The sequence below is a fragment of the Falco punctatus genome (genome assembly GCF_963210335.1).
Source record: "Falco punctatus genome assembly, chromosome: 1".
NCBI lineage: Eukaryota > Metazoa > Chordata > Aves > Falconiformes > Falconidae > Falco > Falco punctatus.
This window is the reverse complement of record NC_137580.1, coordinates 72,066,132-72,091,887: the sequence shown is the minus strand read 5'-3', so window position 1 is coordinate 72,091,887 and position 25,756 is coordinate 72,066,132. Positions and strand designations below refer to the sequence as shown.

At 38.1% G+C, this 25,756-nt stretch overlaps 1 long non-coding RNA gene across 1 annotated transcript in view; it reads right to left on the bottom strand.

Moving 5' to 3' along the window:
- Nucleotides 1–275: 275 nt before the first annotated feature.
- Nucleotides 276–25,756, bottom strand: part of LOC308055436 — a 210,625-nt gene continuing 185,144 nt past the window's right edge. Inside the window, exon 5 of the long non-coding RNA XR_013924527.1 lies at nucleotides 276–10,593. This is a non-coding gene — a long non-coding RNA (uncharacterized lncRNA). The remainder of the gene's footprint in view (nucleotides 10,594–25,756) is intronic.

The window sequence follows — 25,756 nt, the reverse complement described above, 5'->3', positions numbered from 1 at the left end:
CATATTTTAGAGATTTATTGTACTTGACACTAAATAGGAAGAGTAAGGAGATGGAGAGTAGGTCCAAGGTGCCACCCTATTTCATACATCTGTATTAGCTCTACACAGCACAAAACTGCAGTCAAAGCTATTCTGCATGCTAGTGCTCTAGGATTAATGATGATGAGTCAGTCTACACTGCAACGGCTGTCATCACTGCAGCTCAGTTAAAATATACATGAGCCCCATTTAAATTAGCTGCAATCCTGCAAAAGTTGCTCATGATGATGGCTAATACTACTAGTGACCTTGAGCAGCAATGCCACGCAGACATGTAAGGCTGCTAAAATTATCTTTGAAGATCATGCTGTTTTGTAACATCTGCATTGAGCCTGCTAGGGACAACTTCACTAGCAAATGTACCCATTTAACAACAAATGATATAAAGTGATTTGTGGGTTTCTAAGGGCTTAGACCTCATTTTTCACCACTTATGGAAGCTAATATAAAGGCTTTGGCCGACTAGTATCACAAAAAGGAAGCATCACTGGAATAATTCTAAACATATTTTCCTGTTGCAGAAAGTGTGGATAGATTTTCAATGGACTTAGGAGCATATTGCTAGTGTAATAAATTCTTTACAGTTAGTCAAAGCACAGTGCAGGTATAAAGCACATTTTACTAGGCACAGGCATATTTAGTCAAAATACTGTTTACAGAGGTATTGTGGTGATTGAATGAACGAGATCAAATGTATAACCACTTTTTATTTAATTAATACCCAGAAGAAGATAAAAGATTTTACAGCTCATATATCAATCTTAATTACTCTATTTTAGCCAGAACATTAAGCTGGACACTGCATTATACATCTAATAGAAAACTAATGACAAATGTGGAGGCTGACACTCATATTTTGGACAGGGATAAAATGCCTAAACTGTTCTTTGAGCTGTCTCTTAACCAGAATTTCAAATGTCAATGAGATCAACTGAGGCTACATGGCATAAGTGAACATAAAATATACCAACGAATCAGTTAGAATGCACAGACCAAAGAATTTCGCTAGTGCCTTTAGTTAAGAACCTGTCAGAAATTTTTATTGCAAATTTCCATTCCAGAGCCCCTGTTATGTAAAATAAACTCTCTTGGGTAATTTTTAAAATTTGATATAATTTTTTTGACAATATACCTTTCATGAGTACAAAAAGAAAGAAATTTTGAGATCACTTTGGTGCATGTGCAAACTTAGTTTACTTCATTACATTTTCCATGACCAGCAGACAACAGTGTGGATGAGACATGTCTGAAATTTAATGAAAAAGCTGCTTTGATTTACTCTGGGACATAAGGGACAGAGCACGCTTTGTCAGTTGAAGCCAGGGGATGAAAGTCAATATGACTCAGTTTTAGATGAGTCATAGCTTCTCTGTCCTTCAATTTACCCACCTGTGAAACAGACATAATGGAGAATGGCAAAAATAATAGGTTTTAAAGATTTAAACAGTATTTAAATAACCATGTTTAAAGTTTGTTGCATTGTGAATGGCAAGGATTTCCATTAATGCAGAAATACTGCCTGTGGTGGTGCTTGCTAAGAACTTTATCAGCAGTTAACAGTATTGTGTTCCCACAGGAGGGCTTCTCTGTAGAAAAGATGCCTTTTCTAAAGTCAGGCATAAACCATCTCAGAGCAGGATATTTGGTCCTGAGTTTACCTATTCATTTACTGGTCCCATCTTGTCATTAACAAATCTCAAAAGCATTTCCAATAATAGGGAGCAAGTGATGGAGCCCATTAAATAATCTCTCAGAATCCTTGATACTTATCATGTGTATCTCAACAAATATAACTAATGCATACTTCACTATGAAACGTGTGATGTCATTTTGTATTAAGGTATTGTATCACTGTCTTTGGACATTCAGCTTTCAAGGTTTTCTTTTGATTAGTATATTGGGACAGACCTCTCACAAGCTGATAGGTGGAGCTGAATTAGTTGAAGAAAATAACAGTTCTGTATGCAGGAAATATCTTTGCATTCATCTAGTTTATGCGAGGTTGAAATGAGCCAGTCACATGAATCAAAACAAAATGCTTTGATAAGGTAATGTTATGAATCAGCTGTCACCTTGTTCATGAGATGGACAGGCAGTAGAGAAAGTAGAGAACAAATCCTGTTTATGAGGCATATTGCAGGGCAGTTTCCTCAAATTATGCAGGGCTTGAGATGTGTTCTTAGGGAGAACCTTAAAAAGAAAAAAAAAAAAGAAAATCAGTTCTGAGCATTGTAGGTAGTATTCCCAAATTTTAATTAAACCTTTGTTCCCTCCTATCAGTCTTTTTCATAATGTCCAACTAAATGAGTTTCTTTGTAATTATGTCTATTTTCCAACTTTTCTTGCTAATTAAGTAATTTCCCAGTAAAGTCTGCTTTTATTTTCAACAATGGGAATGGCAGGTTTGTTGAAGCCTGCAGGGTAGGAGACATTGTTCCTAGATGAGAAGGAAGCTGATCTCTTGCCTCAGCATTATCTGATTCAGGCACAAAGTAATAATCTCAATAGAGCAAATGGTTGTGGTTACTCTCAGATACAAAAAAAAAATACCCTGGAAGGGAGCAACTTGAGAACAGATGCAGTCAAATGAGATTGAGGATTTTAAATTAACTTCAGTGAAATTTATGTTCTCGTTACTTAAGATCTTGTTGTCTTGTGAAGATGACAGTGACCAAAACGTGGTACCTAATGAACGAGGTTGTTCATTATTTCTATCTGCATTTGACAAGTTTTCAAAGCCACTGCTGAAAGATGAGATTTCTAAACACCTCTGTACTCTCAACACAAAACTGAATTATTATTAAGGGTCTGTGTTTATTTTTTTAAACTTTATGCTTAAACAGGATAGTTTTCTACTGAGGAAAAAACAGTTACTGTTACTCAAAATAGTAATGCCTTCTTTTAATACCCCTCTGTTAGACAGGCTTAACTCCATAGCTAGGTTGCTGGAGGATCAAAGCATATTTCAGAAATCCCTTACGATTAATCTGCAAGCCTTGCCCATGTTAGGTTCCTATTTATCAATCTCAGATTTTCAAACTTTACCAGAGTTATCAGTCCCCTGAAGTGCAAGAAATTGTCCCTGTCAGCTTCTTTCATAAATTCAGCCAGCCCCTTCTCCTGGCTCACATACCTCCTTCTGCACTTTTCAGGTGGGGTCCTCCTTTGAAGTGTTTATTTTTGCAGCACATTTGAGTAAGAACCTTTTATTCTTTCAGGCCTTAAGGTTCATGGTTTGGATCTGTCAAAAATGAAAACTTTCTATTATAGCTTCACTGTAGGTGTGTTTTGTATCCCACGGTGCCACAAGTAAAAATTAAAAATCTTGCTCAACTTTAACTTCACAGCATTATAGAGACATTATACAAATATGAAATTACTCAAATCCCTGAAGCGCACTGTGAACTAAATTAGTAATTTGAAGTTCTCCCATTTAATGTTAAGTATCTTTTGAATATTGAAGGTACCAGCTGAATGCACTCAGTGATAGCTTTTTGAGCCCTGTTCTTAATTTCTGCATATTACAAAGTTTTCACCACATTTTTGTCAATTGTTCCTTTTCTTTAGCTCAGCAATATAATAGAGCAATTGAACTAACTCACTAGCATGTCACTGCTTTACAGTAAAAGATACTAATGATAACACTTCTGACCTATTAAAGGAACCTTTTCTTTCCATTACAGTCACAGGGCTGTACATAGATTTAGAGCCTGTTCCAAGTGTGCATTATTTGACATTGAGTCCTTAAGTTGCAGAACTTAATACAAAAAAAATTACACACAATTTCCAAATATAACTACACTGAAATGATTGTGTAATTCAGTGTAACTACAGAAAAATGAGAATATAGCTGCTTCCCAATTACATAATGCTTACAGGCTAGTCTATGTTTCAGTGTAAAATGTAATTGATTCTTAATTATCCTGTCTTAGAATAAAGGCCACTGTTTATAATTTTATTATGGTAATAAGAAATTACTCTGCAAAGGGAAAGAATCAGCCATATATATACACATACTCAATTTCTGTTTGTTGAAATTATCACTTTTTGTTTTATTTGTTCTTTCAGGTGGGGTTTGTAAAACAGTACTCTATTTTGAAGCTTCAGCAGTATCAACACTAGAAACAAAACAGCTAGAGGTTCAGAGCTATTGCCTTGATGTTTTGGGGTGTTTTTTCTTGATGTGTATTTACCATCCCAGAAGCAAACAGAAGATATAGCAATACTGTTAGGCAAGTCATTTCAGGAGAAATAACAACGTGCAATAGAAACAAATAACCAGAATTGAACCTTGTCAATCACAAACTCATTCAGCAAGCAGAAGTGGGCTACCCATACTACTGTTAATCAATTTACTGTTTTTTCCTGGCCCTCAAGGCTCTTCCTCTTCTCTGTCCAGTGAGGACTTGTGTGACCTTCTTGTCCCCAGCTCCCATGGGACCCTGCTCCTTCTGCCCCAAGGCAGGCCACACAGGGCCGAGTGCCTGAGGGGATGTTCAGGTGGTCTGGCCACTGTAAGTCAGGGATCTTGCATTATTTCGGTTTTCACAGAAGTGAAGAGTGAAGCATAGCAGTGCTGGCCTGACTGGTACTAAGTGGGGACCTTCCTGCAGAAGGGCAGTTTCCCCACAGTCTTCACCATGGCCATCGGGGTGTTTGATTCCATTGACATGGCAAATGGAACCTTCCACCCAGCGGGTACAATTATTCTCCATGGTGGAAACTGGGTCAAGTCTGCAGATACCTTTTACAATGCTTTAGAATAGCAGAAAAATATTTTCTCTGTTATTTGTCTACACTTACAGTGAAAATGTGGCCACATTATGGCCTATTTGATGTCCCATAGTAACTTATCAATAGGAATATTCATCTATGTACACTGTTCCAATTACAGGACTTTTATTCAAACGGAAAATTTCATTTTGACTGTGCAGCCAGGTTTCTGTCTTTCTCTTATTTCCGCATCAGAAAATAATTCTAAAGGGCACCAGCACAAGGTTAACAAAAGAATTGTTAGGTAAAACGCTCTTCCACAGAAATGAAATACCTTTAAACAGTAAGTGAACATCCTGAAGGAGAAGTGGCCTTCATGGATGGTTGCCTAGTGATAAAATCATCCAAGGCAAGGCTGACTGACAGGCAGCTCACATCTGGAAGACTGTAAAAAGTCAAGGTTTTTTTTTCAGCTTTGGACAGGGAGCTTCATAGGGGGTGTTTTCATTACCTCAGAGGGAGAGAAACCTGTTGAGTGGTGTGGAAGCCACTCTTATCTACATATAGAAACTCCTATAAGGACTCCCTGAAGCTGCCCCAAGGCAATGGAGGTGGTGGGTTACTATGCCTAAAACAGTTTTCCCTTATTTTTCTTTCTCATTTATATAAGTGTAGAGATTTGGTGTGAGTTTTGTTTCAAGCTATAGTTAAACCCCCATTGTAACTTATGTATAAACTGCGCTGCTGCTTAAGCAATTTATGGTGGTCTCCCCACACAGAAACACAGATGCACAAGAAAGAGAGCAAGATTAAGCAGAAGGGGTAGGTCCAAAGTGATTTTTATTGGGGTGGGGAAGGGCAGGATTTGCAGTTGGAGGGATTATTGGCAGGGAAAAGTGAGCGTGTAACTAATGTGCCATTGTGTTAGCATGTACATTGTGAACCCAAAAAGGCAAACCATAACCCCCCAAATATCCAGGTGAGTTGTGTTCAGATAAATGTGTGTGTTTTACAGAGGATCAGAATTTGACTGTGCTCCCAGCTCATAAAATAGGCTGGAAGGTTTTCTGCATCAAGAGTGACCCTGATGGTCGCTGCTCAGGGGCACTTACTGGGCTATGTTTAAACTCCGGGGAGTTCAAATGCTTTTATTTTCATTTGAAGGAGATTCAAAGTCAATCACAAAATTAAATGACCTGAAACTTATTACACGATGTTTTATTTTGGGTTGAACAAAGTGTTTTAGCTTGACCATAGGTTAACCTTTTTTTCTTTTCTTTCTTTCTTTTTTTAAAACAGCCTTACCCCAATATCTTAGCATACTTTTCAAAGTGGAGTCTACAACTATATTTTGATGATCTGGAATTACATTTACTGTGAAATTTAGTATCATGAAATCACAGAATGTTTTGGGTTGGAAGGGACCTTTAAAGATCATCCAGTCCAATGCCACTGCCATGGGCAGGGACATCTTTCACTATACCAGCTTGTTCAAAGCCCCATCCAATCTGACAGTGAATACTTCTGATGATGGGACATCAGCTTCTCTCGGCAAACTGTTCCAATGACTCACCCCCTTCCTCATAAAAAAATTCTTCCTTATATTTTATATGAACCTACCCTTTTGTAGTTTAAAACTGTTACCCCTTGTCCTGTCACTACAGGGCCTGGTAAAAATCCTTTCTCTGTCTTTCTTGTAAGTCCCCTTTATATATTGACAAGCCACAATAAGGTCTCACCAGAGCCTTCCCTTCTTGAGGCTCAACAACCCCAGCTTTCTCAGCCTTTTTTCATAGGAGAGGTGTTCCACTCTGATTATTTTCATGGTCCTCCCCTGAACCCACTCAAAGAGGTCCATGTCCTTCTTGTGCTTTTGTGCCCTAGAGCTGGATGTAGCACTCCAGGTGGTGTACTTGGAGTATTTGGTGATATATTTTAAGAACAAAGGTACATTGACCTTGCTGTCTAGTTGTAGGTAATGCATGTTCCTTTGGCAGAGCAGTCTGCAAACACTGGCAGTGACTTTGTATTCCAGTTAGATCAACGTAGACTGTGAGACACGTCTCACCAATGCTTTGTTATCTCATGTATATTTTTTTTTTTAGTCATCAGTACTTCAACACCTTAAGCCAAAAATCTTTCAATCATTCAGAATGTATCTGTACTTTCTTTGCACATAAAAAAGTTACAGAATTCTGCAAAAACAGCTGTTGAACAATGTCCATCAAATTCTTTCAGTTGTACAACTTTACAACTTGTACTGCCATAAAAACCAAACCAAACCAAACCAAACCAAACATCAACAAACAAAAACAAAAACAAACAAAAAAAAAAAAAAAAGGAAAAGAAAAAACCCCAAACAATAGAGAAGGAAAATCCCTGCATTTGCCTAACTCAATTGTAGAACTTTCATGCCTTGTTATCTGAGATATGGCTTTATTTGCCCATGTGAAAACTGATAGAATTGCCAAATCTGAATGTCCAATGAAATTTCTGCATAGAGCCTCACAGAACAAGACTACTGTGTTAAACCTACTTTAATCCTGCAATGGCTATGCTGCCCTCTTTCCTGTCCCAGTTTGGTTTTCAGATATCTGTTGTTGCCCTTTCATCATGAAAACCCATCTCCTGAATCTTTTATCATATCTTTGATTCCTGATGATGATTTTTTCAAGATATCGTCAATCACTTCTAGACCTGACCTGACTTTTCTGCAGATAAATGGTTGATGGTATTGAGTTCCTGACCTGCACAGCCGGTGATAATACAGGTTTCTTGTTAGTTCACTTGTGTGTTTCAAGGCTGGCAGAAGTTTCCTGAGGAGCAGGCAAGTCATGACATCTTGCCATGTGAAGTTGCTAGTCACTCACCAGAGTGACAAATCCTACCAGTAAGCATTCCCTGCTGGAAGCTTTCAAAAGAGGGATGGTTATCTACAGAGAAATTAGCTGAGGGCATCATGTGACAAAGAATATCCACAGATACAAGGCTGTAGTGATTCTTGTTTATCATTCTTGTTGCATTAGAATCCGACCTGAAGAAAAACCTCTGGCTATCCTGAACTATGAAGTGCTGAGGGGTGGTATACTTGTAGTTTCAAATTTCTTCTGTATTTTTCCCTGACAGTGTAATTAAGCCACCTGATGGACAGCAGTTTTCTGAGTTAGGCTTTTTGCCATGTAACACTTGATATCCCTGAGCAGAAGAGAGTTCACATAAGGCAGAAACCTGGCTTAGAGCAGCTCAGCGGTGGGACGGGAAGGTTAGATCCCTTGGGGATTTCGTGGTGGTAACAACTAAAAATAACCTCTCAAAATACATTACTTTCTGCCACTTCCCCTCTAGCCATCGCAAGGAGTGATGGCAGGTGTCAGAAAGTGGGCAGGAGGCTGGGGGAGAAAGTGGCTGCAAGAAGAGTGCTGCACCTTTGGGGATGCTGTTTGCTGTCAAACATGCTCCGGCTGTATGAAAGCCTGCTGTGTAAAACTCAGCCCATTCAGTTGCACTCATCCACCTGCATCAAGGGGAAGATGAAAATTTAGCTCAAAGGCAGCCTGGGTTGACAATGACTAAATGCACAAGTCACTGATAGCAGCTCAGCAGCCTGTGCCAAAGATTGTTACCTTGTACTGAATGTGGGATGGACACGTTTCAAAACCACCATTGCAACAATTAGAACAAACCGTGACTGTCTTTGTGGGCAAACTCGGTGAGGGATCAAGGACAGCAGGAGGTCTCATGCCTGCACTACCAGTGTCACCCCAAGGGCAGTGCTTCTGCGTTACACCTGCGTCGAGGAGAGGTGGAGAAAGGGCTCAGATTCTTGTTCTGTCATGTTAACATGCAAGCAGTTACCAGACAAACTGAAGGAATGAACGTCCCTTCATCCCAGAAACCTTGAAAAGCTATAAACAGTATAAAATCTTATGTTCTATTAGAAGAATCATGCTTTTTCAAACACATATTTGAAAGCAGACCTTTTATTTGTGTGTGTTTACTTTTGGGTAGGTGCCCAGATAGCTTTAAATACTTTTGTACTTTATTTGCATTTTTGTGTAATTTATTTCTATAAAAATATTTTCTTATTTAACTAAAAACAGTGGACAAAAATCTACACCTAAATTGAAGGAAGTCATAGTTGGTGACTGTAATTGTATTTTCTGATTTAAGCATACATAATAATTTATCCAGGACATAATCAGTGCAGAGCAGGTATCTCTCATAACCTTTTAGATTTGATAATTTTTACAGCTGCTTTACACTCATCGTCACATATTTCAGAGCTTGTCTACCCCATAGACAATACCAAATGAGCACATAGGCAAACAAATCAATATTTGGCCTTTAAAATGCAGAAAGTTATTTTAGTTGAAAGTTGTTCATGAATGTCATGTCCATGTTTTTTAAAACATAACCCTGTTCAGGTTCCTCATGTTGTGGAGAACTTGTACAGTCTAAAGGAGAAGTGAGCTTTTCTTCCTCGCTGCCTGCTGCTGCACAACATCAGTCCCCATCTGCTGAAAGTTAAAAGCTGCCTGCAAAGCTGTTGCATCTGATCAGCACTCTGTGCTATCTATGCACGTGTGAGGTGCCCCATAAGATGCAGGGCGCAGTCAGGAGGTGCTTTTAAGCATTTTGTCTTTCATTCCTTCTACAGGTGAGACTGGAAGGGTTTTGTGAGCTCTCAGCACAGGGAGAGGCAGCTTGCTGCGAGGCAGCGCTCCTGTGCCCGGAGGGAGGAAGGCCACAGGGTTCAGCCGTCTGTCTGAAAAACTGAAAAACAGTTTTTAGTCGATCATTTCAGCCTGGTGGCTGCCAGCTGGGGAAAGGGCACTGAGAAATAAAGGAGCATCTGCATGTATCTGAGCATTGTCCTCTGAATAACCTGAACCTGAGCTTGAATTTGGAGCATCAATAGTAAGAGCTGTGTTGTGCTTAGTGCTGTGTGAACACAAAACAGGATGAGCGCTGTGCACTGGAAAACACTTTTAATTTTTATGATGGTATGAATTCCTTAAGTCATATAACTTAGCATAGTAGGAGTTAGTTCAGAGACAGTAAAGACAGTTTAGTGAAATGTCTGAGTCATGTGCTGTTTTTCACTCTGTTGTGTTGTGGATGTTATTTTTTGTCCTCTTTTAAATATATTTTAGTAGTAGAAATTTAAATGTGGAAGCAAGTCTGCAAGATCAAGCAGGAGCTGTAACTTTTCTGACTGTATTTGTATAATTTTAACTAATCTAGCTGTAGCATACTGTACATATTATAGATAAATAGGAATTTTACTTCACTATCACAACCTGTCAATTCCACCTGTCATGTAATTCACAGGTTTTATGTGCTTTATCTCAATTAAGTTCCATCTCTAAAGCACACTGCTGCGTATTACTGATCTGCTAATGAAGCAATATCTGTATGACATATCTTTCTGATTCCAGCAATCACAGAATAAACGCAAGTCAAACATTCCTTTGACAAACTGTATGAGCCAGGCTCTCAGTTCTAGTCAGAAAAGAAACAAGTTAGCTAACATGAGAGACGTCTAGGTTACTATACATCTCAGCTTTGAGAATTTGTTGGTCTTCGTTGATTTGCTGGTAGAATTATTCCAAATGCCCAAGGAATGAAGCTCTTCTGGCAGGTGGGACCCTCTAGGGCCAACGAGAGACCAGACGGCGCAGGGATGGTCCCCGCCAGGACAGCTTGTCCCAGGGCCTATGGAGAGCCAGAGAGTGGCTTCCTGCTGTAGTGCAGCCCATGTCCAGGGCAGGAGGAAGGTGAGGAGAATGGTGATCTGCTGACAGCACACACTCTGGCGTGGGACACTGAGTTCAAGGTTAGCTGCAAGAAAGGGGATAATGTTAGGATGAAAGTTTTGAGTAAGACTTTTCCTTTTGTTGTTCTCTGCTTCCAGCTCTTGATGCAAGTCAGTATTGTTCTCCCTCGCTCTACCCTCTTCCAATGGTGCTGAATGCTGATGAGCTAATACTTGGCTCAACACCAGCAAGTAATTTCCTGGTAATTAATTTGTTTTCTCAATACCTGACCTGAATTTTGTTCAGGTAATTTGCACGTTGGGTAACCCATCAGAATCAAACAAATTTAGGGGGTACCCAGGAGTACAATGAGTAATGGTTATTTTGACTCTGGCTTCCCTCAGTCTCTCTCTCTCTCCCCCTCTCTGTCTCAGCATTAGGGTTTCATTGCTATTATAGCACTTTGCATATAATTACTAACAGCTTTAGGTTATAATTATATTGTCATTTAGTACATTTGTAATGGGAAAGAATGAACAAAGCAGTGAATTAAACATGTGATGACTGTTGGTGTTGTGTGCCTTTTGCTTTCTTAACAACTTCATTAATATTTTGCAATGTTTATGAGGAGCTACCTGGAAAAACAGCCATTGCATGCATTTAAACATGTCACAACTCTAGGAGCTAAAAGGAAAAAATAAACAGAATGAGCAGATACCCTTCAGGATTTAGGACCTTTTAATACGGACCTTAAAAATTACTGCAATCATTTGCATATTTATTTCACACATTTTCAGAAGAAAGCAGCAGTGGGCTAATGCTGCAGTAAGTGGTAGAACTCCCGTTGACCTCAGTAAGAGCAGATGTAAATAGGTACCACTCAAGAAAATACAACAAGGCGCTTGCTGTTCGTAAAACATGCAGAAGTTAAAGCATACTGAGTCTCTGTCTTTGTTCTCAAGGTAACATCCAAACTCCCTATCTGTTTGGTATTTCCTCTGCTGGTAACCAGCATAAAATATAGTTAACAATTACATTTTGCCACCATACTTGTGAAATAAACATAATGGTTGTCTCTACAAAATCTATAATGGCTCCAGTTTACAAATATGAATCTAAGCATCATATACACTTGTTAATGTTGCATATTTTGTATGTATGTGTATACAAGTAAAAGTTTGCTCTGTTTTATGTGTATGTCTGTACATATATATATGCACACTTGCAGAACAAAGAGCCTAAGTTACATAGCACAGTAATGGCAAAGAGCGCTAGGTCCCAGCTGCCTGACTCAGCAGGTGATCATAGATATCAGAAATTTCAGAGGGTGTTTCACATCCTTGTTCTTCCTCCGATGTATCATGTTACCTCTGCTGCAGACCCTGGTTACAGTACAGGCCATGGTGATGGGTTAGCACAACAAACAGTTTAGCAGCAGGCTGAGGTGAAGTTTGTTGTAGCATTGGTGTCTGCACGGTAGCACTGCTGCTTCACTCGCAGCCTGATTTGTGTCCCCTTCAGGGACTTAGTACTGCAAGTTTCTGGTTGATATGGGTAAATAATGTTAGAAATTTAGACAACACAGCTAGTTTTCAAATGGTGTTTTTTTGTTTTGTTTTTGTTTTTTTTTAGTATCGCCTGAATATGTCAATGCCACCTTTGCAGGGCACAAAATCATTGCTAAATGTGATGGTCATTTTTTACATTCCTATGAACTTTACAAGCACAGGCATGAAAGAAACAATATCACTGAATAACTAATTAATTTCATTTTGCTGTGTCGTCACAAGCGATCTATGAAACTTAAATCCTTGAGACTTATGGTTAATTCCACAAATCTAAAATAAGGCAAACATAATAGATTTGTTTTGTTAAATAAATATGCCTCAGCACCAGGCCTATCTGTCTCTCTCTGGTCTCTAGCTAGAGAATACTGGCAGCAAGATATTACTGAATATATGAGATAGCATTATAAAGCATAAAATATATCAGATTCATTGAGAACATCTGCTATAAGCTCTTAGTGCCATATAAGCCTGTGCAAAATACACTTTTCCTGACTAAATTCATTGGGCTTGTAGTTATCAATAAAGATGATGAGCATTTAGTAAAATAACTGCTGCTTGTAACATATTTCAAGTTAGTATGAGAGGTTAGAATTTGACAGTGCTGATGGAGATGTTTCTAAAGATTGATCTTCCTAGCAATTTTGTCTCTCTGTATAGTGCAAACATGGGGTTTACAAGTGAAATCTGGGCACTGATTTGTAAATAAAAGACAATTTACAGAGAAGAAGTATTTGTTTGGTTTATGAACAATTGCCAAGATAAGTGAACCAGCTAAAAGTAGTTAGTGATTGAGAGTGTATGTACAATTTCTTCATATTCAAATAATTAGGATTAAATGCTTTACAATGCAACCCTTCAGTCCTACATATCTTTACCTAGTGCAGAAGAAGATGTGAAGGTAACAGCAATCAAACACAGTGGAAGCACTGGTTGACATTTCTCAAATGCAAATTTTTAATGAGATCCCTCTCAGATGCTTTACATCAATAGAAGAGTATTAAAAGGAAAATTTATCAAATCTTCTGTCTTTTCCTGGCCAGCTAGAGGAACTAGGAATTGGGAGTGGTATGGCTAAGTAGGAATCATACTTTGTTCTATGTAGAAGCCATAATACTCTTTTGGCAAAAAAAAATATTTGCAAAAAGATGGAACAAAAGAGTCTTTGAATCAGAAAGCCAAGCTGTCCTCAATCAGAGAATGCGACAATTAAGCTTATGAACATATACTTCAAAGTCACTACATCAAATTGTTTACTAGCCAGGATTTCTCAGTGCAAAAAGGCACAAGGATTTTTTTAAACACGGACAAAACATTTGCTCCTATTTCTGAGAACTGCTGATACAGTAAAAGCTAAGAAAGCACCCTGCAGTGGACAAATAATATAGACAATTTCAGGCCAGTGCATTGAAATTTAGCAAATTCTGGGTGCAAATGAAGTACTGTAATGGGAGAATCTCACTGATTTTGTCATCTTTAACTGTCTTAAAGGATCTAGCCTAGGGACTTTAACCTAGATGACAACTTAAATTTCTAAAGTCATATAGCTGTCTGTAAGATTACAGTGTTACTTGTCCCTGAGGTAACAAACATCCTGGATAAGCAGACTTTTAAGTGCTGGACCCAATGCCTTAACCCTAGCAGGATTCTCAACACTGAGATTGCTTTATAAATTCTTCCTGTGAAACTGGATGGAGAAGGATTTTCTGAGTGAATGAAATCCCGGTGAAGGTAATGATAACGAGCCACCAAGTAATGTATTGCTTAGAATAATAACAGAGCCTGATGGCTGCCAACTCAAAACTTTCTATCTCTACCCAAATTTGAGAGCTGGCTCTAGGTGTGAATCTGAATATGAAATAAGCACCTGGAGCAACGCTGCAAAATTGATTCATCCATTACTTTGCCTGATAATCAAGTTATAAAATTGTTCACGTTCTTTTTCCTCTTTCTGGATCAATGAATACATGGCATTTTGATGTGATCAAAGTTATTCTAAGTTTCAAGATCACTGTTATTAATTAGCTAAACAAAGCTTTGTGTTTTGGTTTTTGTTTTAAATGGAAGGAGGGAACACAGAATTTTTGAACTATGTTCTTTTCATGAAAAGTGCTTAGAGAACTCATTAGCTTATGACCATTGCATATCAACTAAGAGGCAAATGATAGGAGTTTTCATTTTTCAAATTTTATCTATGAGGCATAAAATTCATTGATGGCAGCAGTATCCTGCCAACATGGTCTCTTAGTAAACAAGCTTTCAGAAAAACTATGATAAATAAAGTATCTTTGATAGCCGTGAAAGCTAATGCTCTGCTTAATGGATATAAAACTTTACCAGCATCCATTAATTTGTGTATGAATAAGCTGTAAATATAGGTGGTCTTCAAGTCAGTTATACTTCAGCTAAGCATGACATGAAGAACACACAAAAGAACAGCCTCCTTGAAGGTTCAGTAATGGTGAACAACAGGACAGATAATCATGAAGGATTATTTTACTGGCTCATAAATCTAGATCAATGCTGACAAGACTCAGCTCTGGGGATGACAAACCTCCTCTTTCTCTTGTGATGTTGGCTTGAAGATGCCAGGCTAATGATCTTACTCCATTAAGCTTTTTCCAGGCCACTGTTTGATGGCATCTTGTTTGAATGTTTTTATTTATCTTCTTGTAAGTTACCAGATGGGTTTTCAGGCCTTGGTACATCTTCCAAAACTAATTCTGATTTTTTTTTTTTTTCCACAGAGAAATTTTAATCCAAACATTTGCTATTGTTTCTAGCATATTGTACTAGTCAATGGACAGTCATTCCACTCTCTTGTAAGGCAAACATTTTGTACTTAATTAGGACTAGTTAAAATACAGTAAGAAATCGAAATAAACCCTGCTCCCAAAATTTTACAGAAATTTCAGAAAGGTGGTTAATATTTTTGTTGACTCATCTAACTGTTCACTTTGTATGTCGGTAGGGGTTCAAATAGAAACTGCTGAGAGGTGTTTTACTTGTGCTTTTTTTTTGCCATATTATTAAAGAAATTTGATCTAACAGGTTAGTGTCAAATGTTTAAGAAGGAATTTTCAGTCTTCTAATGTATAAAATCCATTTCTCTGATCATTCAGTGTCCTTCTCTTACTTATCCATGCATACTGCATCTGTTTAAAGTGAGTGTATTACTGACCATAGTATTTTAAGGCAGAGGAACACTGCTATGCATGTACTAACACATTTACAGGTCTTTCATTGTATTAATGGGCCTAGATTGTCTGCATTTTCTTACCTATTCTCTGCTACCCTTCGTTTTCTTATCAGTGAATGCCATTTTCCTTGTTCTGCACAGCTGCCTATCTTTGATAGCTCTTTCAGCAGTACCTTCCTGACATCTGTTTTACCTACTCAAAACAACTTTGTATATATACTGTAATTTATAAAGTACACTAATCTGCTGATCAATAAACTAATAACAGCAATGTTTTCTATAGTCCTTTTCTAAACTGCCTCGATTTTTGGAGCTTTCTCTCTATATAAATAACATGTATGACAATTTATGTCTTTTAACATGTCAAGTGGATGGTATCATGTTGTGCTCTCCTGTTGTCATGTCTTTGTGAACACAGCATCATGAAGATACTGTATTACTGTCCACTTAAGTCAGTGGATATTTGTCACTGGTCCAGTGGGTAAAAGCTTTGTTAATGTAGCTAATCTGTTAGCTCCTACTTTCTAGAAACTAATCAATATGGTATTACCGACTTATTTTCCCCACCGTCAGCTTTACCTGCCCTCATCCACTTACCCTGTCTGCCTCTATTGTGTCTCTGTTACTATGGGGTCACAGGAGTGAAACAGAGTTATAAATGAGGCCTAGTGTCCTGTGTTTAGAAAAATCACGTAAATCACAGAATTATGTGAGCTTTTGGTCAAAAATTAAAAGCTGAATGATTGTGCTGATTTTGGCTAGGATAGAGTTAATTTTCTCCATAGCAGCTACTACGCGGCTACATTTTGCATTTGCACTGAAAACAGTGTTGATAATTCAGGGATGGTTTTGTTATCGCTGAGCAGCGCTTGCACAGCACCCAAGGCCTTTTCTGCCTCTCACCCCATCCCACCAACAAGCAGCTAGGGGTACACAAGAAGTTGTGAGGGGACACAGCCAGGACAGCTGACCCCAAGTGACCAATCTGCTCCGCATATAAAGGTGGGGGGAGAAGAAGGAAGGAAGGACATTTGGTGTTATGGTGTTTGTATTCCCAAGTAGCCATTACACATGATGGAGCCCTGCCTTCCTGGGGATGGCTGAACACCTGCCTGCCCGTGGGGAGTGGGGAATGAATTCTCTGTTTCACTTTGCTTGTACATTCAGCTTTTGCTTTACCTATTAAACTTCCTTTATCTCAGCCCACAATTTTTCTCACTTTTACCCTTCTGATTCTCTCCTGCATCCCACTGTGGGGGGGGGAATGAGTAAGTGGCTGTGTGGGGCTCCATTGTCAGCCAGGGTTAAACTATGACAATCTTTCTGGGTTTTGTGTACTTTCCTTTCGTTTATTTTCATACTGAGAAAGTACCACTGAAAAGAATATATTCACAGAAAAGGGACATTTTTCTATTGTCACGATAAAATGTGTTGGATGGGTGCTGAATTTTTAAATCTTTATTTATCAGTTGTGCAAATATTGGCTTCTTCCTCATTATGAGAGTTGGTTGAAACTGGAGAGTGAATTAGCAAAGCGGGACAGCTGACCTTGAATTTTACTGATACCAAGGCTATATGGGGTAAAGAAGCACATAAGTGTTGATATCTATAAAACCTTTTTGGTTTACATAATTAAAAAAATGTGATCCGAAAAACTTTCTTACTCATTCCACTAACTGTATTATTTTAGTTTCCCCTTGTATGTACCTCAAGCTTCTGAAAAGAGGAACAGTGTACACAGTGCCAAGGTGAGACTGTTTGTGAAAAGCCTTGGATGTCTGGCATGAAAAGCTGCCACGGGACTAGCACGTGAAGTATTCTGTTCTGGGATCTCAACAAAAGGACAGATAAAAGAGAGTGCATTACTTTCCCTGCCTGTTCACTGGTCAGTTTTGCCTACAGAAAGATGAAATGAGGTAATGAAAAGTCTAGAAGGGTGGATAGCTTAACATTACAGCAAAGCTCCTTTTGTTTTACATTTGCATGCAAATTGATCTAGAAATCCATCAGCTGACTCTGTTAATGAGGTCAGGAAAAACATGCAGAGTTAATCAAACCCAGCTATAGCTTTTATTGGTTAACTGTCTCCAGGGATGGAAACTCAGGAACACAATTTTTCTTCTGTGCTTGCAGAAACACTTTGCCAAAATAGTGGTATCGGAATTTAATTTCATTGAAGAGCTGCCTCTCTTTTCCCTTTTGCACGGAAGTTACCCATGCATGTCAGTCTTGTAATTTTAATTGAACATATAGGCATGACTGGCACATGGTGGAATTTACTCTGTCAGTATAACAATAATAAATTATTGCAGAAGGTTTGATAAAGAAACCTGGGACATTGCAGAGAAGAATAGCAAGGAATTGAGGGTAGGAAGCAAGACTTCTCATGAAATACAGCTTTGCCTGTGAGTCAACTTCTCTGGTTTATCCATTCATTCTTATAATTTTTCTGCCTGTTGTTGCTTAATTATTCTAGACACTATGCCCATCATATTCTGTGTTATAGCTATTAATCAAGCGGTTCAATCTTTTCCAGTCTGCCTTTCAGACAGGATCATGTTCTTAGTTACTTTTACAGCTCCTCTGATTTTCCCACCGTTTTGCTTGCACTTTGAAATGAATTATAGAAATAAGATTTATCTTCTTGAATCCATGAAGGATATTAGGGAGGAAATTAATTTTACCTTTGAATATGATTATCCCTAAAAGATTAATTGACTTTGGGAGTTGTGACCATGTGGCCTGAATAAAAAGCATCATGGGAAATGCCCAGATTCATAAGTATTCTAAATCAAGTCCTGCTGTAGCACATGTATTCATGAGAAGCCTGTTCACAGAGGCCTCCCAAGTTTGAGGTGCAGCCACTGGAAGAAAAGTAGGGTGCTCATTTAAGCACGTGTGTAACTAAAATTTGTACCAAGAGTTCAAGAGTTATGACAGAATTATGCAAAAGGGCATGAAAAAGAGCAGATTATGCCTGATGTGGTGCAGAAGAAAGAGTCAGATTATATGGAAGGATTACATTCTTTCTCTTTAACAACTTGGCCATCTTGTCTACTTTTATATCTTAAGTACTGAGGACCCTGTCTTGGACCCAAATTGTCAAAATAAGACAGAGTAACTACTTTTTTCAAAAGTATATACACCTCTTTTGAAAATGGAGTATCAAAAATATTCCAAAAATACCTAGTCAAGGCAGAATTTAGACTGCTACATCAAAAATAAAAAAGTATGTGGATGTCACTGCAACAGCAACTGTTAGAACCTATAGAAGCCTAAATGAAGCTTTCAACACATACGTACATGCATCGTAAGCTCTTGGATGTCCCTTTGCTGCATGCCAGATATGAGGTGAAACAGCACCAAGAAGCAAAGATGCTTAAGAAGCCTGCTTTATCTGCTAAGTGTGCCCAGTGCAAATCTACTCCACAGACACAGTCCCTGAGCAAAACCCAGCATCTCCTGTCATTGCATTTTTCAGTATGGCCAAAGGATGAAATGATGATAGTGGATTCTGCCTCAATGGTTTATGCGTTTCCCATTAGACAAAAAGAAGCAATATACTTAGTCTCAGCACAGACCAGACTAATAGGTTGTCCCTCACCATGGTGAATATTCTAATTTTTTGGCTACTAAGTAATATTCTTGATTAGTGACACAAATTTTGCCAAGTTTAAGAGTATTAATTAGAGATTTCAGTGAGTAAATGACTTCACAAATGACCTTTTAGAGATATCACCAATAACGTACAAGCATGCCAGTTTGAATAACTGGGCTACTGAGATTGCCATGAGTTAATGGGCAGGGGAAGGTCCTGGAGATTAGTAGAGTATGAAGAATGAGAGGCAGTGGGATGATTTAGATTAAGATAACACCCAGGATAGACATCAGACAGGAAGGACTGCATTTCTGCTGAAGAGAGCAATACTGAAGTATCCAAAACACAAAAATCAAAGTTCCCAGGACATAATTTTCTGTGCATGAATGTGTAAGGAAGACACAGTCTTAGCAATATTACTCAGAAAGAGCATGAAAACTTTGTATTTTCAGATTTAGGAAAAGGTCCAAACCAAAAATGACATCCAGACAAGTGTGACAGTAACAGGCATCACACTGTCTGTCGTTCACTCTGATGGAGGGGATAAATGGAAATCTTGAAAGGCAGAATAGTATTTCTGGTTTAGCTATACTGAACATAAACTAACAGCTGCACCACTGCAAAAGATGTGAAAGAGACTGACTATGATTTTGGTTTGGATGGAGAAAATTTTAGAATAGTAAACTGGATACATGAATTGTCAGAATAGAGAAGGTACATAAGTATGTGCTTCATGAGAAGAAATTCTGGTTTTTAAGATCTGTCACATTCACCGAATAGATTTTGGAAAAGCTGTATTTTAAACGTGAATTAAGTGACCAAATATTATTTAAGGTCCCTGTAGTTATTAGGAGGAAGAATAGGAAAGGCTGTGGTTTTGTATCACAGAGTTGTAAAGTAAAAATAGTTTCTCTTTCATCAATGGCATTACTTTGGTGTTATTTTTTTTAAGTAAAAGAACATTCAATCTCTCAGAATACTTCTAAAAGGTATATATTTGAGAGATACACATGCAAAGTTAAGGTTTTTGTTTCATATTTCAAAACTAGAAACTAAAGCCTTTGATAATGTGATAAATGGTCCAAATGGGGGTTGCAAATAATCATGTCTAACTAATTATCTACTGTATAATAAAAAAACACAAGAGGAACAGACACCTGAATAATGCAAGCCTTTGGAACAGATGTGCCCCTATTAATAGACATGAGTTGCCTATTAAAACTCTGTAGTGACACAGAATGTTTTCCACTTTATGAAGGATACCCTGCCTAACCTTCAGTTTCTATGTAATTGTAAACAAGAAAATGTAGAAGTGGTGTGGCTTTCCTCTTTTCCCCATTATGCTACAACATGAACTCTTAGCCCTCCAAGGTTTTAAAGGTACCACACTACTTATTGAGTTGTATTCTGTTCATTTTATGGAATGTATATTGTCTGAGGACATGACAAAAAAATGTAATTCAATGGGAATATTTTGCCAGTAAAGAAATTCAGCATTCAAAGTCCATTACAGACATCAGACAGATGTGTTGTGCTGATGATTATGGCTGTAACAATGTAGTGTGTGAGGATTTTCTTAGATACCAAAATAGCAGTTTCAGAACTGCATGACAATTAAAAAAAAGGGTGCTACTTAAAAATATACTACAGGAAACAGAAAACTCACACAGAAAACTCAAACATTTATTCATTAGGATAATGTTTTAGATATTAATAACTCTTTCCAGGCCACAACATGTTTCACTGGAAATGAGCTTGACTTTTCACCTTTGTAGGTGCAGGTTAATTATAACATTATACATTGTGACTTGTCCTATATATTTTAATGGGTTTATTTACATGCTTAAAACTAGGTGCATGCATATGCATTTGCAAAATGCAGGTTTTAATTATTAGAGATGTTGCCCATTAAATCCCCCAATATATGCGACTAAAATTCACCAGAACTAAAATGAATGGTTCCCTTGATGTTAGTGGTCATGAGCTAATATAATTTAAAATATTTTTCAGAGAATAATTCTAAAGATGTCAAAGATCAAAACAATTCTTATAAGAGTGAGAAAAGTGGAGGAAATTAAATACAAGAATCTGATATCAGTTGTCACTTTTTTGTGTGTGATACCCATGAACAACAAAACTAAAATGTTATATAAAAGAATCTGAACATTTGCCATACAGGTTGCAAAATTCTGCATCTTTAGACTTTTTTCCTTCTTATATTTTCTAGAAATAGATACTTTGAGAGAGAGAATACTTCAGATATTCTCCAAATTTTCTTATTTGAGATACTAAAAACTCTAGTGTCAGAGAACAGCCATCTGAAATGAAAGTTATCCTTTTTTGAAACCTTGCATGTGGGAGAGAAGTCCTTAAAGCACAAGTAGTACAGGGGCATCTGCATCCATGGCCTTTCTTTTGGATTCAGCTCCGTTGGGCTGAAGAACTAAATGAAGGTGAAGAATATCAGTCTTCCTTTTTTACAGCCCATTTCTGAGAGCTGATTGACTCCTGCAAACCATGCACAGTGTTCAGTGTTCCTAGACTGCAAATGCAGGTAAAGATTTTGGGTTCTTCCCAGCAGAGGGCCAGGTATGCTGCTCCCCTACCCTCTAATTCCTTTTTTTTTATTTCTGGAGCATGGTTAAAGCAGAGGAATTAGAGCCCTGGAGGAGGGTCATGCAATATTACTAATGGGTTGAATTAATAACTCTGAACTGACTAGATAACACACCTGAGTTTTCAGGTCGATGGAAGCAAAAGCCACGATGAATGCGGGTTGTCCCACACGTCCTGAAGCAGAGCTAGTGAAGCAGAGGGGGGTTTGTCCACACCTACCTAGGGCAGGCATGGGCTGGCTGCTGGCAGGGAGTCCAGCCTTTGACTGCATTACTGCCGTCAAGCTTTCTCTGCTGCTGCTTCTGTTTATTTGGAGTACAGGGGAGGAAGGGTAGCCTGTAGCACTGAAGGAGGAAGTTACAATTAAAGAAACATGTGGAGCTTTATGCATGACAAATGGAGAAGCCCAGGTCGTACTGGCCCAAGACTATGGGGTTAACATGTCCTCCTTTACCTATGGCCTCGTATGCATTACCCGTCCTTTCCCTGTTATTAAATACTGTGTGAAGCTTCTAATTTTCAGTAATATAAACCACTTTAAAAGTGGTCTTTCTAAATAATATTTTACTTTTTCCTTGCCAAGATTCAGTTTAAGCTGAATTCAGCTACATAATACAATGATCAGTTTATAACACACAAATAGAAAATGTTGGCCACAGATGTATCTATTCAGGGTAACAGGAGCCTTCCTTTTGGAATGATGTGCTATTCATTTCTAAAATATATTTGACAGCATCAGAGTACTACAGTGAGGCCAAAAGACAGCTGAGGTTTAGATGTTGTCCGTGTCTAAAATATATTTATTTTGACAAGTAAAGATTAGCTTAAAAGGTCAAACTGAATGTTATGTCATGTACTGTAGTAAATGTAGAAAAGCATTAGAAATATTTTCATAGAAAGTGAGAGTGTGTGTACATTCATTCAGTGAGAACAAATATATTCAAATATATACAGGAAAACTACTTCATCCATCTAAAGCACTGACCATTAAAAAGCTAGCAATTGTTAATGTTTATCACACAGTGGGAATGAGATTACCTCAGCTTTTCTTTCCATTTAAGATAAAAAATATTCTATAATAACTGTAATTTTTAAAAAAAATACATTCATGGATTTAGCAGCTCTCAGAAGTTGTTGTAGCCACTTGCTCTTTGGGATTTTAAAGACTAGTAGTGCTGAATTCTGTGTCTGCATGAAGCTAACGTGGTGGCCACATCTTCTCTGCCTGAAGGTCATGATAGTGTTGACATTAAGGATCAGAAATCCATTCCTCCCCTTTTTACTGTTCATTCTGGTAGTAGTCTGCTGCTGATCTACTTCATATTTGACATTTTTAGGGCTGAATTCATTTCTCCACATAAGGTATCTAATGTTTTTTGAGATTCCCTAGTATATTGATAATATCCATGTGGAGCTGACAGATAAAAAAAACAGGACCTGCAAGAGACCTGTGTCTTCTGAAGTGGCAGACAGAATCCACGTGAAGTAACTTAGAGCAACCCAAGTGGCACTATGTCGAAGTGGCACTTTGATATCTACGTGTGGGAGCCTAAACTGAGCACTTGGTGATTTTGGCTAGTGAGAGGTAGCTAAGTCTCTGCCTGCTTTCTTTCCTTCCCTTCTCACCTGGCTTTTGTGGACAGCAATAGCCTGCTTATTCTCAGGTCAGCATAACCCATACCACAAGGGTAGCTCTAGCTACATCTGTGCATGGCTTACCAGCAGCAGTCTTAACTCCTAGCATTCAGGAGGAAGCATTTATGTATTTTCGTTTCTGTGGTCTATTCACTCTGTTCACTGCTATTGCCCTTAGGGAAACATTCACTCACAAAGATTTGTCCTCTGTCACCCAGAATTCATCATAATTTTGTTGCACATTAGATTTGACACAACCATGATGAATACCCAGGGTATTGCTTTCCTATTCTGTGAGTACCACTAAAATTTGTACAGACTGTTATCCTGGTGACTCATTTCACTTTGATCCCATTTTTTTTAATCTAGAAGGCTGAACAGCATGTCCTGACTTTGGTCTCTTGCCAACACTAGCGAGCTTTGCTTTCCTGCATCAGAGAAGATCCTTGCCAAAAAGCAAATACAAGCAGCTAAGAACTCAGCTGATCAGAGCAGCCCTGTCTTTTCAAGTAGAGGTGGGAATAGGCCACCTCACACTGGAGGAGAGCATTTAATAAATTCAGACTAGCCCTTCTTCACCATTCTGGAATAATTTCTTTTGTCCAAATAATTTCAGTTCTATTTTGTTTAAATCAGTGTGTCAAGGAGATAGAAACTTCTTTCCCAAGTCTGCTCCTGGCTCATCATGAGTGACTTCAGAAAGTTAATTCGCTTCCCCATGATTCTGTTTCCTTATCTGTAAATGGGAATAACCTCCATTGTAAGGCATAGGAAGACTTTTAGGCAGAGAGCCTTTCTGAAAGCTGTGATATGCTACTGTGATGAGGTCTGACGTGCCACATGTTCTCCATATACTAACATGAGCAAAGAAGTTTTGTAGGCCACCAGAGCCAGTTATTTACCTTCACGGCACATGATAGCATACCTGAACTGATTCTATGCAAATCAAAATTCTTTCTGAATTAGAGATGCTGTGATCCTAGGTGCCAGCCATTGCCAAATAGATATACTATGTAACCACAACTGCCCATATGATGTATAAAACAGAAATGTGGGATCTACATTATGCCAGATGGAGAATAATCCCATGACTGATGTCAAGTCACCCACACTCAAAGCCAAAAATGGGGGGTGGTCTTCTCTTTAAATAATGTGCGTATCAGGTGGCTAGTCTGTTAACCAAAAAAGAGTGGGAACCCATCAGCCAACAGCAATCTTTCTAGATTGGGAATGGGAATACACCACTTTCTGCAAAGATGATTAAGGAGATTTTATCTGGAGTGATATTTTCTTTCTCTCTCCTCCTCATCCATTACACAGACAAGAAAGAGAAGCAGGGCCGAGTGTGTGTTCAGTATTCATTTAAATCCCACCCACACAGAGCAGTCCCATGTGTATTTACTGCAGTCACTCACACAGAAAAAGCCTCCATTCTGGGAAACTGAGCACTTTGTCACAGCTTGGTTGTAAATCTCCCCAGTTTGTCCAAGTAATCTCAGCCAGCTTATACAAAAACAGGAAAACAGTTTAAAACTTGTAATTTCTATGGTGATCTCACACCACCAGTTTTGTTATTATTAATTTATAATGACATACTGAAAAGCCTAAGGAATTTGGAGAGCAGGACTGCAAGTCTGTGTTCACATTATGAAGATTCATGCCAGTGTTTTTTTCTCCTGATGACCCAAAATACTCAGGGGCTTGCTATTTTCTCTAACAAAGCAACATCAGAAGTGTTCTAGCTATGAACATACAGAAATGCTCAAGTCTGAGACTTCTGATCCTTAATATGTGTAGACTGAAATGATATGCAAAGGACAAACAACGTGTATCAAAAGCTTTATAAAACAAAAAAAAGCACATATCAAATTTGAAAAACCAAATAACATACATGAGGCTTTTAAGATGACTTCTGAGAGACAGGAATGAGCCTGTCCTCAAAACAGATACAAAATCTGGTAGAAAAAGAAAGTTGGAACAGGCTGATTTGGTAGAGGAAATTGAATGAATTTGTTAAAGACATGTGTTATACTCTGACTTGTAATATGTATGCAAGTATAAAATAAATTAACCAGCCTATTGGATGAACACACATCCAGTGCACTAACATTACATTATTAGGAACTTCTGTCACATCTTCACCTTCTGCAGGTAACAAGAACTAAGTGTTAAATATTTTTGCAATCAAGTTCAGAACTACTCTTCACATTCATGAAGCATATTTACTACTTTGTTTTTAATTCTTATAATCTAAACAGATGCTACATTTTTATAGTATGTTTTTCTAACTATGACATGAGGTACGAAGTTGTTCCTGCCTATAGCTGGTATAAGAAATAAGTTATTAATTGCAAGTCCTCCTCTGTTTATAATGATGTATTTTCTAGATGTGAAAATGTAAGATTAACATTGCCATAGCTGACTGCAGTGAAAGCATTGGTCAAAATCAAAGCAACGGAGTGAAAGGGCTGTTTTCTGCTTGAGGGCACCATTGTTTGAACTGAATATATAGCTCTTAAGGTGTTCTTAATGTCTTACCCTTGGGGTTAAAGCAATTAAGGCAATTCTGAATGGGACTAATGCTTTTCTGTGCTTTATTTTTTCAGTACAAGGTGTTAAAAACTCTACAGTGTCA